The 15573-nt window shown below is 42.8% G+C and overlaps 2 long non-coding RNA genes across 2 annotated transcripts in view; one reads left to right on the top strand and one right to left on the bottom strand.

Moving 5' to 3' along the window:
- The window catches only part of LOC142824474 (uncharacterized), a 129715-nt gene that overhangs the window by 55097 nt on the left and 59045 nt on the right, over nucleotides 1-15573 (bottom strand). The window lies entirely within an intron of this gene.
- Nucleotides 5131-7319, top strand: LOC142824454 (uncharacterized). Its single transcript, XR_012899331.1, has 2 exons — nucleotides 5131-5216; nucleotides 5988-7319. It is a non-coding gene; the product is annotated as an uncharacterized LOC142824454 (long non-coding RNA).

Genomic DNA, 15573 nt, shown 5'->3' with positions numbered 1-15573 from the left:
CAAGCAAGATAATATTCAGTGTGAAAAATTTCAGGGGGGTTTGATGACATTGTCAGTGTGCATTGGATCAGTCTGTAAGTGGCACCTCCCTGCAGTTCTTTCTCCCCCAGTCCACCACATTGCTAGGGAGAGGGGGATATCAGTTGGCTCCCAGTGACACTGATAGGGGTCTCCCCCTTGGACAATTCTGAGTCCAGCAGTGCTGTGGGGAATCGTGGTGACTGATTCTTTCCTTCTAGTACATTCTGTTATGCTACCATCTACACTATGAACAATCCCCACTTTTGTTATCTCCTCTTTACCTAAAAAGAAATAGTATCCAGAGACACCATACGCAAGGACCTTTTCCTGATTAGCCCATATCACATGGTGAGCATTTCTCTCTCCAAGAATCACCGAAAGCACACAATAGCAGGCAAGCCCCATAGTTCGATTGTATTGTACTAATTAATATTTATAGCTAATAAAACTAGTTTCACTGATATAGGTGCTATTTTACAGTCAGCAGGGTTAACACTTCAGCAATGGATTCAAAGACCACTTTTAACTTCATACAACTGAAAAGGTCTTCCTAGAAGGATGGAATAACCTCATCATGTCTAAAGTTGGAACTGGAGACCTCAACCAAAGGCTTGGAGAATGGACACCCTCAAGACTGGTGACAGTGCTGGATTTATGCACAAGCTAAGTAAACTACATCTTAGGGCCTCAGATTATGAGTGGCTTCTAAATACAAAAAAAATACTAGTGTTTAGTTACATCCTCACCTGTGTACCAATATATATGCAAACATAAAAAAATTATTATTTTTATTTTCATTGCCCTTTCTGTTAGAATAACACACTTTTTACTTTTTGGTAATGCTATGGCGCCTCTTAAACTTGACAGGGTTTAGGGCCTCAGCGTGTCTTAATTTAGCTCTGGATGACCTGATGACTGGGAGACCCAGCATGGATGGCACAGCTGGTTCTGGCCAGAGAGAGGACTCTGTGACCTGACCAGAGGGTTCCAGCTAGGGAGGAACAAAGGAGGGATGAAAGAAAGGGCAGAGAAAAGTCCAGGAGATCCTGCTTATCTGGACAGAAGACAAAGGACAGGGGAGAGCTCCTGGAGAAAGAGATATGAGGTTTGGCTGGAAAGATGGGGCTTCAGGACTGGGAAGAGGGAGCAAGCAGAGCCCACCGGGATGCAGAGAAGAGTCAGATGTGCCATGCTGAGGGAGAGCAGGCCTACAGGCCCCAGGAGTTCCTATGCTGTGTTCAGATGTTCAACAAACTCTCCCGTTTTATGCTGGCTGAGAGTCACTCCAGTCTAGAGAACAGGAATGGAGGCCTTGGGCGTCTAGAGCGAGTAGACTCTCCGAGGGGCCCACAGCAAGGGAGAGGTGTGCTGGAGGTTCAGAGATGTGCAGTCCCAGGAGGTGAAGGGGGTTACCCCCAGAGACTGTACAGGCCAAGTATGAGCACAACTGTGAATCCGTGACAAAGAGGGAGATACCCATGACTTCACTCCTCCGGCTGCAGTAACAGTATCTTGGAGAGGGAAGTAAGTCAGATTTACTGGTGGGTTTATGCTTGTTTCTCTCTTGATGTAGTGATACATGGTGCTTTTCTTCAAAAGCCCGATATGTGCCTGTGAGTGTTCCCTGGTGTTCAGGGTAGATGTTTATAATAAGGGGAAGGACTCAGAATCCTGTGATCAAGGAAACTTCCTTAGCTTCCTGACTCAACAACACACTTTCATTTGTCTGCACTACAGAGGCAACTTATGGAAGACCCAATTAGATTCCATCCTCTTGCCTGACAACAAAAACTGTCAAACTCGGGCTGCAGAATGTCCACTACCAAGTGTTCTGTAAGAGACAAATCTTCGCTTGGTTTCAGGTGTTCTGGCTGACTTTATAGTGCTGCCAGTAACCATCAGCTTTATGAGTCATAAATCTAGCAAACTCCCACTGAGTGTGAGGGAGCATAAATAAGGAGCTTCATGATAATCTGAGTTTCTTTTTCTTACTATATCAGTATCTTAAAAGATTTACCCGATGGAATCTGTGGGTATTGTGCTCTGAATGAACTCTGTGCAAGTACTAGTTAAGTGACTTGCCTAGAAATAAATTCCATATTATATTGACTAATTCAGTAGCAGAGGGGCAAGAGTACGACTGAGCATCAACACTTAAAACTGATCTACATGGGCAAATATCTAATGTCCCCTTCCCCATGTGTTGCTCAAGTGACAAAGTTGCGTGGGTGATAACGTTTTTCTTACTTCCATACCCCATATTCCTGGCTGTTGGGATATTAATTAACTATATACCAGAAGCTTGGTTCTTCTCCTGACAAATCTCCCCCACCCCATTCCTTACCTCAACAAAGACCCTCCTCTTGCGAGGCATTGACTGCTGAACCACAAAGCAATGCAAATGGCTCTTCTTGGCTACTTTCCAGTAGAGTGCTAGCTATACTATGCTACAGAGCTCCAAACATGGGCAACAAACACAGCAAGAAGGAGGAGTTCACTGAAATGAATGGACTTACCATGGCCACTATGAATAGACTATCTGAGAATCTGGCTTTTAATCATACGATGGTCAAACATTGTATCAGACTTGGTATGGGAACAGGGGAATTGAGTGGAATGTAGATAGAATGGACATTATGGAAACTTGTTTGTCTGTTTTGTTTGTTTGTTTTTAAGCTGGTGAAATCTGCAAGCTTCTTTGTATATGAAGTACTGTAACTGCACTAGCAAATAATTCCTTGTGCAACTGTCTTATTATTTACCCCCTGCTGTTTTGTTGACACCAAAAACCATATTTGTATATGTAGAACTCTGTAGATGGCAACATGAATTTTAACATCTGTAACTGTCAGATTCTATCATCATTGCAATACAATAGTGTCTGTGGATATTATTTGTAATGTTAGATTTTGTTTATTTAGCCAGCTTTGTAACTATATTCCTATCTGGGAGTTACGTAACTGATAACCTGACCATGGGTCCAACAAGTAATCAACCTCCCTACAAGTGCTTTGCTATATCTGGCATCATAATACACTACACAGCAGAGATGCTAAAACTTTTAGGAGCACCTACATCATTCAGGAACTGAAATCCCACTGGAAATGCTTGTACTGATGGGCCAGTGAAACTTGAAAAGTAAATGTGTGAATTTTGCAGTGTGAAACTTAAATTCCCTCCCCTGCTTTTTTCTTCTAGCCAAAATACCTACCTCGTTTTAACAGCCAAATTCACATAACAAATACATAGAATGTAGGAACTTTTGGATTGTTTTTACCATAAAAATCAGATTAATCTGTTTTGTAAAAATAATGATCGAAAACAAAACCACTCTCTGTTTGGGAAATCACTTACTTTCAAACAGGGATCACTTTCCTTCCTTCTGATAGAGTTGGTCAGCCCTGCTAGGCCTTTTGTTCTGATCACCACTTCCATTCCTTACCACATTTGCCAGATTCAAACTCTTTGAAGATTATGTAAAAGTGAAATGCCCAATTTCATTATTCCAGTGGTTTAGCAAGTCTCCTATATAAGGAAGTGAGAGGTCTTTCTCTTTCAGTTCACTTGAAATCCACTGATAATAAAAGCATTATAGAAGAAAATTGCAGACAATACAAGCAGCTGCCATCTTGGCTCCTTCTAGGGATTTAACCAGAGACCTCCTGAACTAGAAGTATGAATCTCTACAGCTGGAACTAAAAGGTTAGGCTCCTTAGCTTTGTCCCAAAACAAATTTGTATCCTCTATGGATCATCTACAGAACTGAAGCCCACAACAGTTCAGACAAACTCCCCAGTACAGCTGCTCTTTTGACCAACACTACCAGCTGAATCAGAGTTCTTTAGAACTAGACACATTAATTACTAAAGCTCAAGCTAAACACCCAAACTCTATGTCAGAGCTGTCACAGACGCACATCCTCTGTGAGTCACATCCAAGAGAGGGAGACGTGAGATACACACTGACCAGAAAATAATACATTCACCTATTTTATTGTGCACCAATCAGTCTGCACATTAATGTATTTCTAGGCTGCTAAACAACTGCAATTCTCATTGATTTCACTGGGAGTTTTAGGAGCTCATTGCAATCGTAAATCAGGTCAAATATTTCCATGAACACATATAATACCATTCAATATAGCATGCTGAAAAGTCAAAAAGCAAGCCAGTCAAAAATACAACAAAGGGCATCAGAATCTATATATGTGTGGCCTATCCATTTTTAAATGTTTATGATTAATTATTAATTATTATTTCAAAGAAAAAGACAATAAGAACAAGCAAAAGAAGTTTGAAGACAGCATATAAATGATATAAAAACAAAAGGAAAAACTATGTAGCAATTTAAAGATTAACAAGATGGTTTAATAGGTGATGAGCTTTCGTGGGCCAGACCCACTTCATATTCTGGAAGAGAATTGGCATGACCATATATATCAAAGGAATACAATGAAAAAAGTGAACACATTATTAAACTGACAAATCAGATTTAGTACAGAAGGTGGGGTGAGGGAGAGGGAGAGAAGGAATAGCTATTTATGAGTCAATGAATGGCTAATCAGGGGTGATAAGTGGGGAAGCTATCTTTGTAATGGTTAAGGTAATTAGCATCTTTGTTAAATTTAAGCATGAAAGAAAGTTCTGAAGTTTCCCTCTAATCTGGTGTTAAAGTCTCTTTGAAGTGATATGCATGTAGTAAGGCCATTAAAATTATGTCCAGGTAGGTTGAAATGAAAAACAACTGGTTTTTCCTTGTAAAGATGTCTGATGTCTGATTTGTGGGCATTAATCCTTTGGTATATATGGTCATGCCAATTCTCTTCCAGAATATGATCTGAGGAAGTGGGTCTAGCCCACAAAAGTTCATCACCTATTAAACCATCTTGTTAGTCTTTAAAGTGCTACATAGTTTTTCCTTTTGTTTTTGCAAGATCAGACTATCATGGCTACCTCTCTATTACTATAAATGATATAGTCATACAAGTTTTTAAAAGTAAGTGTAACAGACATTCCCATCCTTTAAATGATATAACAGTGAACAATAGAGAAATGGAACAGTGATTTGGTGGAACTAAAGTTCGGGGAATTTTGGGGAAGTATTTCTGTGTGACCACCTACCTCTATATAAGGTTAGCTTGTGTGTGATGAGAGTAATTCAGGAGGACCTGGAGAAAGTTGGTGGCTTTTAGAGAAGTATGTTTTTTCTTTTCTACTTATACATTTGAAATTATTCTTGGCTGTTTATTTTGTGATAGCTGCACTATGATAGTATGTATGTATACACAATGGGAGTGGGTATGGTGGTGTTTTGTTTTAGTAATTACATATGTGTGTGAAATATAAAGATTAAAAAAAAAAAAAATTTTCCCTGAAACTTCTTGTTGACTAAAAGGAGAAGACTTTCACTACTTTGTGAAATACAACTTAAATATAAACTCTGGATTAGCTTGTCTCTCTCAGAACTCATGGCAAGTAGGTAATATAAGGGGAATAATACATGTAATGACAGTACCCTTTTACTATAATTCACAACTGGTTGTGAGTCTTTGACTAACTTAGTAAAGGAATATTTGCTTTACTGATATAAACCACTATTTGTTTTTGATGCCATGGGCCCAAATTCACTATATAAGAAAAACTTAAGTTCTTGCCATCTGTATGCACAATAAAATGCAGTCCTTGACTTAGAGCTATTTCCCCTTCTGGGAAGGGGAAACTACTAAGCCATGGTTCAACTGTTGATGATAAAGGGGGAGGGTAAAGAGTGAGGGATTTCAGATTTGATGAAGTGGTTGTAGGTAAGAGGACAAACAAGCAGCTGAACTTGATGAGCCAGAATTAGTGACTGCTGTAGGTCAGGATCAGTGAGGGTCTGTTGGCATTTGGACAACATTACAAACTGTAAAGATAACTACCTAAGGGGTTAAAAGCATGGCTACTAACGTTGATCTTTCTATCTTGCAGCTGAGATGCTTTGTGGTGGACTCTAGAATATTCCTGAGACAGAAGCCCAGTAGCCATCTCTATACTGCTGTAAAGAGGTGAAGACTTCTTGCTGCCCCTTCCTTCAGAGTTCGTTACTGCTGGTAGTGCTGCTCCACTGCACCAACCATGGGAGGCAAACTCAGCAAGAAGGGGATCAAGGCAACTGAAGATCATAAGGGTGAAGGAGAAGTTGCAGAAGTCACACCAAAAGATACCAGCAAGGCCCAGCCTGTAGCTGGGTCTACCAACCTGCAGAGTGGCAAAGATTCCCAGAAGGAAGACCAGGAAAGTAGGGGAGACTCTACAGAGAACAAGCAATTGGAGGCGAGTGTAGGTGCCAAGGCAGAGGTACAGCAGTACACTGAAGAGGGACTGGTTTCTGCTGCTTGCAGCAAGGCTAATCTACTCCATTCTCAGGAAGTCCCTCCCCCTACAGGGGAGGAGAACAGAGATCAAGGCAGTACTGAAGAGACCTCTTCTGAAGCTCAAGGAATGAGGTGTGCCGAGACTCCAGCCTCAGACAGGAGCTGTTAGAAATACCAGCTTTTTTTCCTCAGCATAAACCCTGTAACCCGATGATATGACTTCATTCTTGGGGACTACAGTCCAGCAGAACTCAATCCACTTGTGTGACTGATTGTAGCAGAGCAAAATGCAGTGTTGGAGCACCAATGCTTACAACAACCTGTCTGAGCTGTAGCTTGTGCTCTCATCTCTGACCTCAAGCCACGTTTTCCTAAGGAGGATGTCCTGTGCGGTGGCAAAAGAAGCCTGGGTTAACTCCTGGAGCACAATGCATTCTGTTAATGACCCAAACAAAGACCCAGCTTCAACTACAGCTTCCCTGGCTCAGACTGTAATTCTGTTGTGATGGGGGATTGTAATGATGCACTCGAATCTACCTTTTCAGAGGATCCCATCAATCTAACAGTGGTCTGGGGTCTGTAGCATTGCATTAAGTAAAGCAGTGACTGAATCCAGGAGGTTATGATAGCAAGCCTCTGTTAAACTGACAATCTTCCTCTTGTAAACCAAATCACTCACTTCCTTGTGGTGGTTCCATGAGTTGTCCTGTACCTGTGGTTGACAATCTACTCTCATGAAGAGACCTGTTAACAGAATGACAAGTTGGGCTCTGATTTTTTTTTCCCTGCAGATTAAAGTGTTAATCAGCATAATGCATGATTTTTTTCCTCCTGTATGTGTGGCATAATTGGGCATGGAATCTTGTACTACGACTTGATCTCACAAGAGAACCTGTCTTGCTGTAACTTCCAATAAATACTATTTTATGATTGCTGCAATCTATAATGTTTCTGCCTTTGTCAAACTTCATAACCTTGTGTGGTCCATAGACAGTAAGGGGGAACATGAGTTACAGTACTTGAGCAGCCAAAGGGATGACTACTTCATCATACCACTTAGGCACCAGCCCTCCAATGCTGCCTAGCCTTGTAGGTACTTAAGTTTTCACTGGTCCACATTTACAAAGACCCAAGTTCTGATGCCAGCCCAAATCTAACAAGCGGCTAGGACCATACTGCAAGCCAAAGCCCTGGTGGCCTCAGAGTAAAATTCTTAAACTAGATGCCTGCCTTGCCATAATTGCTCAATCCTGTAGTGCAAGTACCCTGATGGCATTCCTCATGAAACTCAGGAAGCAAGTGGTGTCTGTACCAGAATATCCCAGTGGCTAAGACAGTCTCCTGGGATGTAGGAGATCCATTTTGAATTTCTGATCTCCTGACTTGGAGTGGAGTGGCAGCTCCTTCTGTCTCTAGCAATGATTAAGTATAATAGCTCCAAGAGACTACGAGAACCACTGCAGAATACTTGGTAACCTTGCGTTTCAGGCACTCCCTGCAGAACGGACAGCTAGGCTCCAGTCCGGCTTCCCTATCAAGCACAGTGGGAATTCAAAGTTTGGTGCCCCACATCTTGAGTGACCTGGCTGCAGGTCAGGGTTCCCTTTCCTTCAGGCAAAAAGGCTGCCCTATCTTACATGCTTCCTCCCATGAAAGAGCTGTGAGAGCAGAGAGGGGCCTCTCTGGCACCTAGGCGCTGAACATCCATAGGATGGGCTTAGGGCCCTGAGGCTTCCTCTGACTCCTAGCTGGCTTGTTTGTTTCCCTGTGGCTGAGAGCTCAAATGGCACTGAATTCCCCCCGGCAATAGGGTGCCTAGGGTTTAGATTCTTGGGTGTTGCAGAGTCTATGTGAATTTGGCCCTAAGTGACTTAAGAGCACAAATCCAATGAGTCAAACAGGCCAAGCATTCTACTCTTGATGAGTTTGGCTTTGGGACATTCAATGTTGAGAATTCTGTGTCACCCTAGAATGTTGCACTATGTTTCACAGAAGTAGGAGGGATTCTTGTTAATATTCATCTATGCATAAGCTGGTTTAACTTGATGGCAGGAAAGAGTTTGATTGACATGAGCTGAACTGGCTCTACTCTGGCATACGGCTGCATTATGCTCCCTGCTTCACCTGAATGGGCAGGCTTTTTCAGTGTGGTACTCAAAAGGAAGGGAACATACCTTTTCAAATGAGCTCTTTCCATTTCCAACTGATCATTACAGCTTGAAATTTTTTAGCAAAAAAAAAAAAGAATGTGGCCTGCTCTGTCACTTTTTTCATTCTACACCATACATCAAACCTTGACTTGTGTTCTTCTTCTCTCTTCTCCCCCCGCCCCCTCCAAAAAAATCTCTGCTTGTGAGCTACTGCTAACAAAACCAGCCGTAATAGAGCAAACCTAAGTACTGCTCGGTATACAATTTAAATTTGTTCATGCCAAAAACAAAGAAACCTCTAAGACATTCGGAAAGGATGAGATCTCAGGAGCCATTGAATCCAACCACCTGCCCAAAACAGGACCAATCCCAACTAAATCATCCCAGCCAGGGCTCAACATCCAAACTAAGCACGGGAGTCTTTATTCAGCCTCCTAATGCTGATCTCTGAATTACCCATTTTTCAGTACTAGATCTCGATATTCTTTACAAAGGAAGTCCGTGTCTATATACCCATTTTACAGAGGCGGGAACTTGGACATAAAACAGTGAAGTGACTTGCCTATTTTCACCCAGCAGGTGGTTGGCAGAATGAGGACAAGAAACTAGGTCTCCTGATTCCTAGTCTAGTGCTGTATTCCCTAGGCCACATTGCTGGAGCATTTGATAGTGACCTTTACTTTATGGGGCTCATTGACCTCACAGAGACTACGTCTAGACTGCAAGCCTCTTTCAAAAGAGGCTTTTTCAAAAGATACTTTCAAAAAAGAGCATCTAGACTGCAACCTCTTCTTTCAAAAAACCGAGCCGCTTTTTCAAAAGAGCACCCAGGCCGTCTGGATGCTCTCTTTCGAAAAAGCCCTGTGTGCATTCAAGAATGCCTTTTTTCGAAAGAGCATTTTCGAAAAAAGGTGTTCTTCCTCGTGAAATGAGTACCACCATCAAAAGAAAAGCTGTGTGTTTTCTATTATCGAAAGAACGCGGCTGTAGTCTAGACGCAAGTGAAGTTTTTTCGAAAAAACCCTGCAGTCTAGACGCAGCCAAAGAGACTGGCCCAAATCACGTAATTTGTTATGCTTGTACCTAGTGCCAAAACACTTCAAACTAGGCTAAAGCCACATCTATACATACCGCATCAGAGATCGATCTTCTGGCGTTCAATTTAGTGGGTGTAATAAAGACTTGCTAAATCAAATGCTGTCAGTGCTTCCATAGACCTCTCACTGGGGAGATGGCACCAACCTTGGCTTAAGGCATGTCAGCTCCAGCTATGTTATTTACATAGTTGTAGTTGCAAATCTTAAATTGATTTTCTGGGTCTAGTATAAACCTGTCCTAATGGTTCCATTGTGGGTAGTGGTGGGGTTAACACCGCTTTCCCAAATTAAGAACTCTCTCAATGATTATGGTTTACCTGACTGCAGTGGGATGCCTTTTAAGATACTCTTCTATTTACATTTGTCCTGTACCCATTCCCTGTTTGTTTCTGTCCTTATAAAAGATGCACAATGTGCATCTAATTTAATTCATTGCTCAGTTTGCTCCTAGTTTAATGCTTTTCTCCGAATGTATCTGTTTGTCTCTGGTGCAGTTATACTCACTTTCGTTATGCTAAGGATGAACTTGGCACATATGTTTTGGGTCGCATGCTGACTTTGGTCATGACCATGTAGAGTTATGCCTATTTCCTGGTGCACTACATCTCCTTGGGTGCTTCACTGTAAGAGTGCATTCATACCTATGTCCAAGAAGTTATTGGTATCCATCAAAAGGGACCAACAGAGAAGAGCTGAGCCCAAGAACTGAGTGAATCCACTATGAGGGGGCATTCCATATTATTAATAGGAATATGATAATGAATATGACGTAGGTAAAATATGCTTTGTGAGCTACTCCATATGGGATATCATTGGAAAGGTTATGATTTACTGACATGGTTTATCCTATTTGTATGCCTGCATCATTTCTGTATCTGTAGTTACAAATATTGTCTGTGGATTTATTATCAATGTGTTCACATGAGGAAAAGCCTATTACAAGCCCACTGGGTACAACGCTGAAGAAGCCAGACATGGAGCTAATGGCCCATTAGCAAGCACAATGAACTGTACAAGAACTTGGGTTTCCTGTAAGCATAAGAATCAGCCTGTAAGAACTGACTGCTGGCTCGGCAACAACCTGTCGCCACGTCACCTGATGCTGAAATTCATCTTGTATTGGAATCTCTCTTGTGCTGGATCCATTTGGACTCTGCACTTTTCCACAAGAAGAGAAGGGGGAGGGTCAGGTTTGTCACACAGGATTTCTACCTCAGGCAAATCCTCCTGAAGAGTGCGGAGTGAGGTAATCCTGATTGTCAGTTCTCCCCTGAGATTCTACCCAAGATGGCTGCTGGTTTAACATGGGCAGACTGGACCCAGAATAGAAGGGCTCCCCATGCGTGCAGAGAATATTAGAACCACGTGGAGGGTGAGAACTTGTGTGTAACGAATTCCCTAAGTGTATTAGGCTTATTTTGCCTGTTCTGTTTTATTTTGCTTAGTAACCTACTTTGTTCTGTGCTAAATCTTATGACAACTTAAATCCTACCTTTTATACTTAATAAAATCACTTTTGTTTATTAATAAACCCAGTGTAAACAATTGTTAGCTAGCAGGGGCAAGGAGTCCATGCATATCCCTCTTTACATTGTGAAAGAGGGTGAATTGACATGTCCTTACTCTAGGTAGTCTTCCATACAGAGTAAGACAGATATATCTGGGGTTCAGAGGGGCTGTGGGACAAGGTCTCACACTGTACTGCTTTCAATACAATGTCCCTGTGTCTCAGTGGAAGCAGGCTGAAGAGCTGAGCTCCACAAGAAAGGGTTACAGGGTGCCCTGGCTGTCCGGAGAAGCAAGATCCAGTGAGATCGTAACACATCAAGTGACAGTCCCGAAAGGGTCTCATCCCATCACACCCACCGTGCATTCATCCCAGAGCTGGGGCTCTTGTGTCCTGTGGGGCTGGGCTTAGCTCCAGGCATTGTGTCTTGTGGGGCTGGGCCTAACTCCTGCCACACACGGGCATATCGTGGCTCAGGTTTGGCCCAGCTGCTCCTCCATCATGACCGAGTGGTGGCAAGGTTATATTTGAGTGAGAAGTGCTGTGCCTGGTCGCTGGGCCTGGTCACAATGCCTGACCGAGGAGCGGCTGGGACAAGCAGCATGAGGGGGAAGTGCCCTGAATTGTTTTAGATATGGAAGATTGTCTTGAATGGCCTCTGGGAGACAGGCAGGAGCTGGGGGCGGGGGTGGATTATAGCATTAGGAGAACTAGAATGGGGCTAGATTGTGATAGTGGCGATTTGGACAGGAGTTGGGAGGTTGAATGGGACTGGACTGAAGGGGGGGGCAGATTTCAGAATTGTGAGGGGCTCTCTGCTCTTCTCTTGCACCAGGGCTTTCTGGGGTCTTGTTATGCTTCTGCCCCTATCACATTGCCTGGGGCAGTGAAACTATCCTATGGAAGGAAGCGATATTTTCCTTCCTTCCAGAGTGACCCAGGAGAGTTAAGGATCTCAGTGAAATATGTGTGAAAAAGTGAAAGGCTTCTCGGTGAAGTAATGTGGGTCGGGGTGCGGAAAGGGCAATGGCCATTTCAGCTTTTCACTGCAGAGTGCATTCTGTGGTCAATTTCAATCGTCTGCTGCTTATATTCTTTGCTTAAATTGAAGCACCACAGCAAATATATAAAAGCATTTGAAGAAGAGTTATATAAAGGCCCTACGGCACAACCTCTCTCCATTTAGTATGAGCATGTGATTTAGGTGAGCTCTTTAGAGACATCTTAGATAACTAGAGATAGGGAGGCTGATTTAGTACTTTCCTTGGCAGACATTAGATTTCATGGACGGTGAACAGATTAAAGCCAAATACCAGCTGAGCTGACTAGAAATGTGGAGTCCTAAATCTGATTTCATATGTTGGGGGGATGGAAGTGGATATGCCAGGATCAAATGTGGCTTTGTGATTTGGGGTAGGGGTGGGCTAGCTCTTATTCAAACTGCTGCTGAAAAATATGTCGTGTAAGACTCTGTAGCCCCTCAATAGGAGGAACTTTGCAAGCATATTGCAGAGCCCAAATCTTCCCTCAACTACGATAAGACCTCTTTTTGTCTCAAACTGATTTTTCCAGAGATAGATAGGGGCAGAACTTGCCCATGTAGCTGGAGCTTAGTTAATAGCAGTACTTGCATCAAATAGAATGAAATGTACTTATTGAATACCCAATGGAAAAAGTGAAACAATGACTTTACTATGTAAGTAAATAGATAATCAATTACACAGAATGATCTCTTTAATAAAAGGTGCATTTCTTATACTGGCATTTGGAACCATAATTGGTCTACAATGAGTCTCTAATGCATGCTTCTGTTAATATCAATGACTTAGCCTTGTAAACAAGAGGAAGCTAAAATGCCAGTCTATGGAATGACAGAGCTATTTATATTAGTCTGACTGTTGTTAGGAAAGTGGCTATCTGTCCCAGCCTGCTTTACTAGTGGCAAACTTTTTTACTTCTGTCATGAACCCTCTAGAGCAGGAGCAGGCAAACTTTGGCGCATGACCAGATCTGGTCCGCCACCACCATCTGTGACGTAGTGGGGGTACTTGCTGGGCTGTGGTGACCCCTGCTGTCTGGAGCAAGACCCAGCAGGGAAAGCCTCACTATGCAAAGGTAATGCCAAACTTGTTGAACCAGTGGCCAGACACCCCCCATGGAGAGGAACAAAGGAAGGTGGAATGCTGCCCTGGCTGGGGGGCAGGGCTGGAAGAGGGTTAGTTAGTTCCTGGCTGGAAGGCAGGGAAGTAGGAGCTGGGGAGGGGGCTGGGACTCCCCTATCTCAAGGGGGCACTGAGGCCTCTTAGCCCCAGTTCCTGTAACCAGATTACATCTGTGCTGCGCTGTGCTGGAGGAGCAATAAACCACCCTCAATTCCACTGGCTGGTGCAGTCTGTTTGTGCCATTTCGGGGTGCAGGAGACGGGGAACCCCCAACGCACCGTCACACCATCCTACGGCTCAGAGGGAGACTCCAGCAGGCTCCCTTCCTTCCGCATCCCCACATGCTGCTCAAAGCAGCCTATTGTGGGGGCCATATGGTCTGCATGGCAGGAGGGGGGTGGTGAGCTGCCTCCATCCCCAAAACAATATCACAGCTCCCATTGGCTGATGATGCCTGCCACTCCCCCCAGGGAGGCTCACAGCACTCAGAGAGTACATGGCCCCAGCAGCTAGCTGCTGTATTTGCAATACATTGGCATCCCTCTCCTTGTGTAAAGGGGATTTGGTAGCTTATTCTTGTCAAGCCAATTGGATGTTTTCTATGAGTTTTACAGCCTTCCTTTGAAACGTTAGTTTTCAATACAGTGGATGAATGCTCCCCTATTCCAACACAGCTAAACGATTTTACAATGCTAATCACTAAACTATTTCACTAAACTCTATGGCTACATCTAGACTGGGATGATTTTCCAGAAATGCTTTTAACGGAAAAGTTTTCCATTAAAAGCATTTTTGGAAAAGAGCATCTAGATTGGCATGGACGCTTTTTCACACAAGCTGTTTTTGCAGAAAAGCGTCCATGGCCAATCTAGACGCGCTTTTCTGCAAAAAAGCCCCGATCGCCCTTTTTTTGGGCAAAAGGGACTTTTGCGCAAAAGGGACTTTTGCCCGAACGGGAGCAGCATAGTATTTCCGCAAAAAGCACTGATTTCTTACAGTAGGAAGTCAGTGCTTTTGCGGAAATTCAAGCGGCCAGTGTAGACAGCTGACAAGTTTTTCCGGAAAAGCGGCTGATTTTCCAGAAAAACTGGCCAGTCTAGACACAGCCTATATGTCTTGAGTAGTTATCTTTCATTGATATTCTCCTGCCTACAGCTTTGTGGTTAGGACATAGCTATGGGTCATTTCCTGAATTACCACATTTTCAGATCCATTGTTAGGCAGGTATATTCACCAATAACCAAAGAAAAAAGACACTTCAGTGCATCAGTTCTACCTTTCCAGTGATGCGAATGTTGATGTTATATGTCTGCACAATTTGTGTAGAAGATGAGAAATATAGTCTCTATTGGAGTACATGGCTCAGTGTATTGCAACATGAAAGATTAATGGTCTTTTTAATATTTGTAACTCTCAATAACTATTGTATGATCACTGCAACTGAGATCATATCTCTGGAAGTTCATACGTAGCGTATATTTTAAAGAAGACAGTAACACAAACTCTAATGGTTCTCGTTGTCAATGGGCAGGTGTTACTTTACCTGGCAGCAAAAAGACAGTGACCAGGTTACAGAAACTTTATCCTTACATGCTGAATAGGCGCTTAGTTCTGCAGAATGATACCACTTTTGAATGCTGAGGACATTTGAAAATGTATAGCTATGACGCTCTTAAAAGCCCATATATCATTGCTAAGCATGTTATTATTTCCAAGAAAAAAATAACTGTGTCCAAATGACAAACACAAGAGAGTCCAGGTTGCACAATCAGATCTTAAAAAGAGGGGAAGGGATTCATGTCCAATACTCCACTTAGTAGCATCATGACAAATGGCTCCCTATGGCATTTCCTCTCCGAAGTCTCCCACTTACACTACCTTGCCGTGGCAGTATTTGTTTCTATGGGCTGCTGGGGTGTCATTCTACATCAAGAAACCTGTCTCAACTCAAAGAGCAGCATTTCCCTGAGCTCTAATAATGCTACTGAAATAGTAATTCTAACCTGCAGCTAAGAATTTGCTCTGCATATAGCCAAATTGAAGTCTAAAACTACAAAACATCCCTTAAATGAGAAGTAGCACCGTGAAAGAAAGCCTACCAACATCATATCAGAGGATTTACAGATTCTCAAATATAAAGCATATACTGGTAGTAACACAATACTTTCAAGCCACTCTTGTCTTGTGAAAGGAGCCACCCAGAAGCCGAAACTATGATGAAGAGCAGTTTGAAAATGGGTTTGACTACTTTGCCAAGTCTTGTTTCACCTCCTTTCAGAAATAG

Source organism: Pelodiscus sinensis, unplaced genomic scaffold (genome assembly GCF_049634645.1).
Source record: "Pelodiscus sinensis isolate JC-2024 unplaced genomic scaffold, ASM4963464v1 ctg35, whole genome shotgun sequence".
Lineage (NCBI taxonomy): Eukaryota > Metazoa > Chordata > Testudines > Trionychidae > Pelodiscus > Pelodiscus sinensis.
The sequence above is the reverse complement of the archived record's forward strand: the minus strand, read 5'-3'. Positions and strand labels throughout refer to the sequence as shown.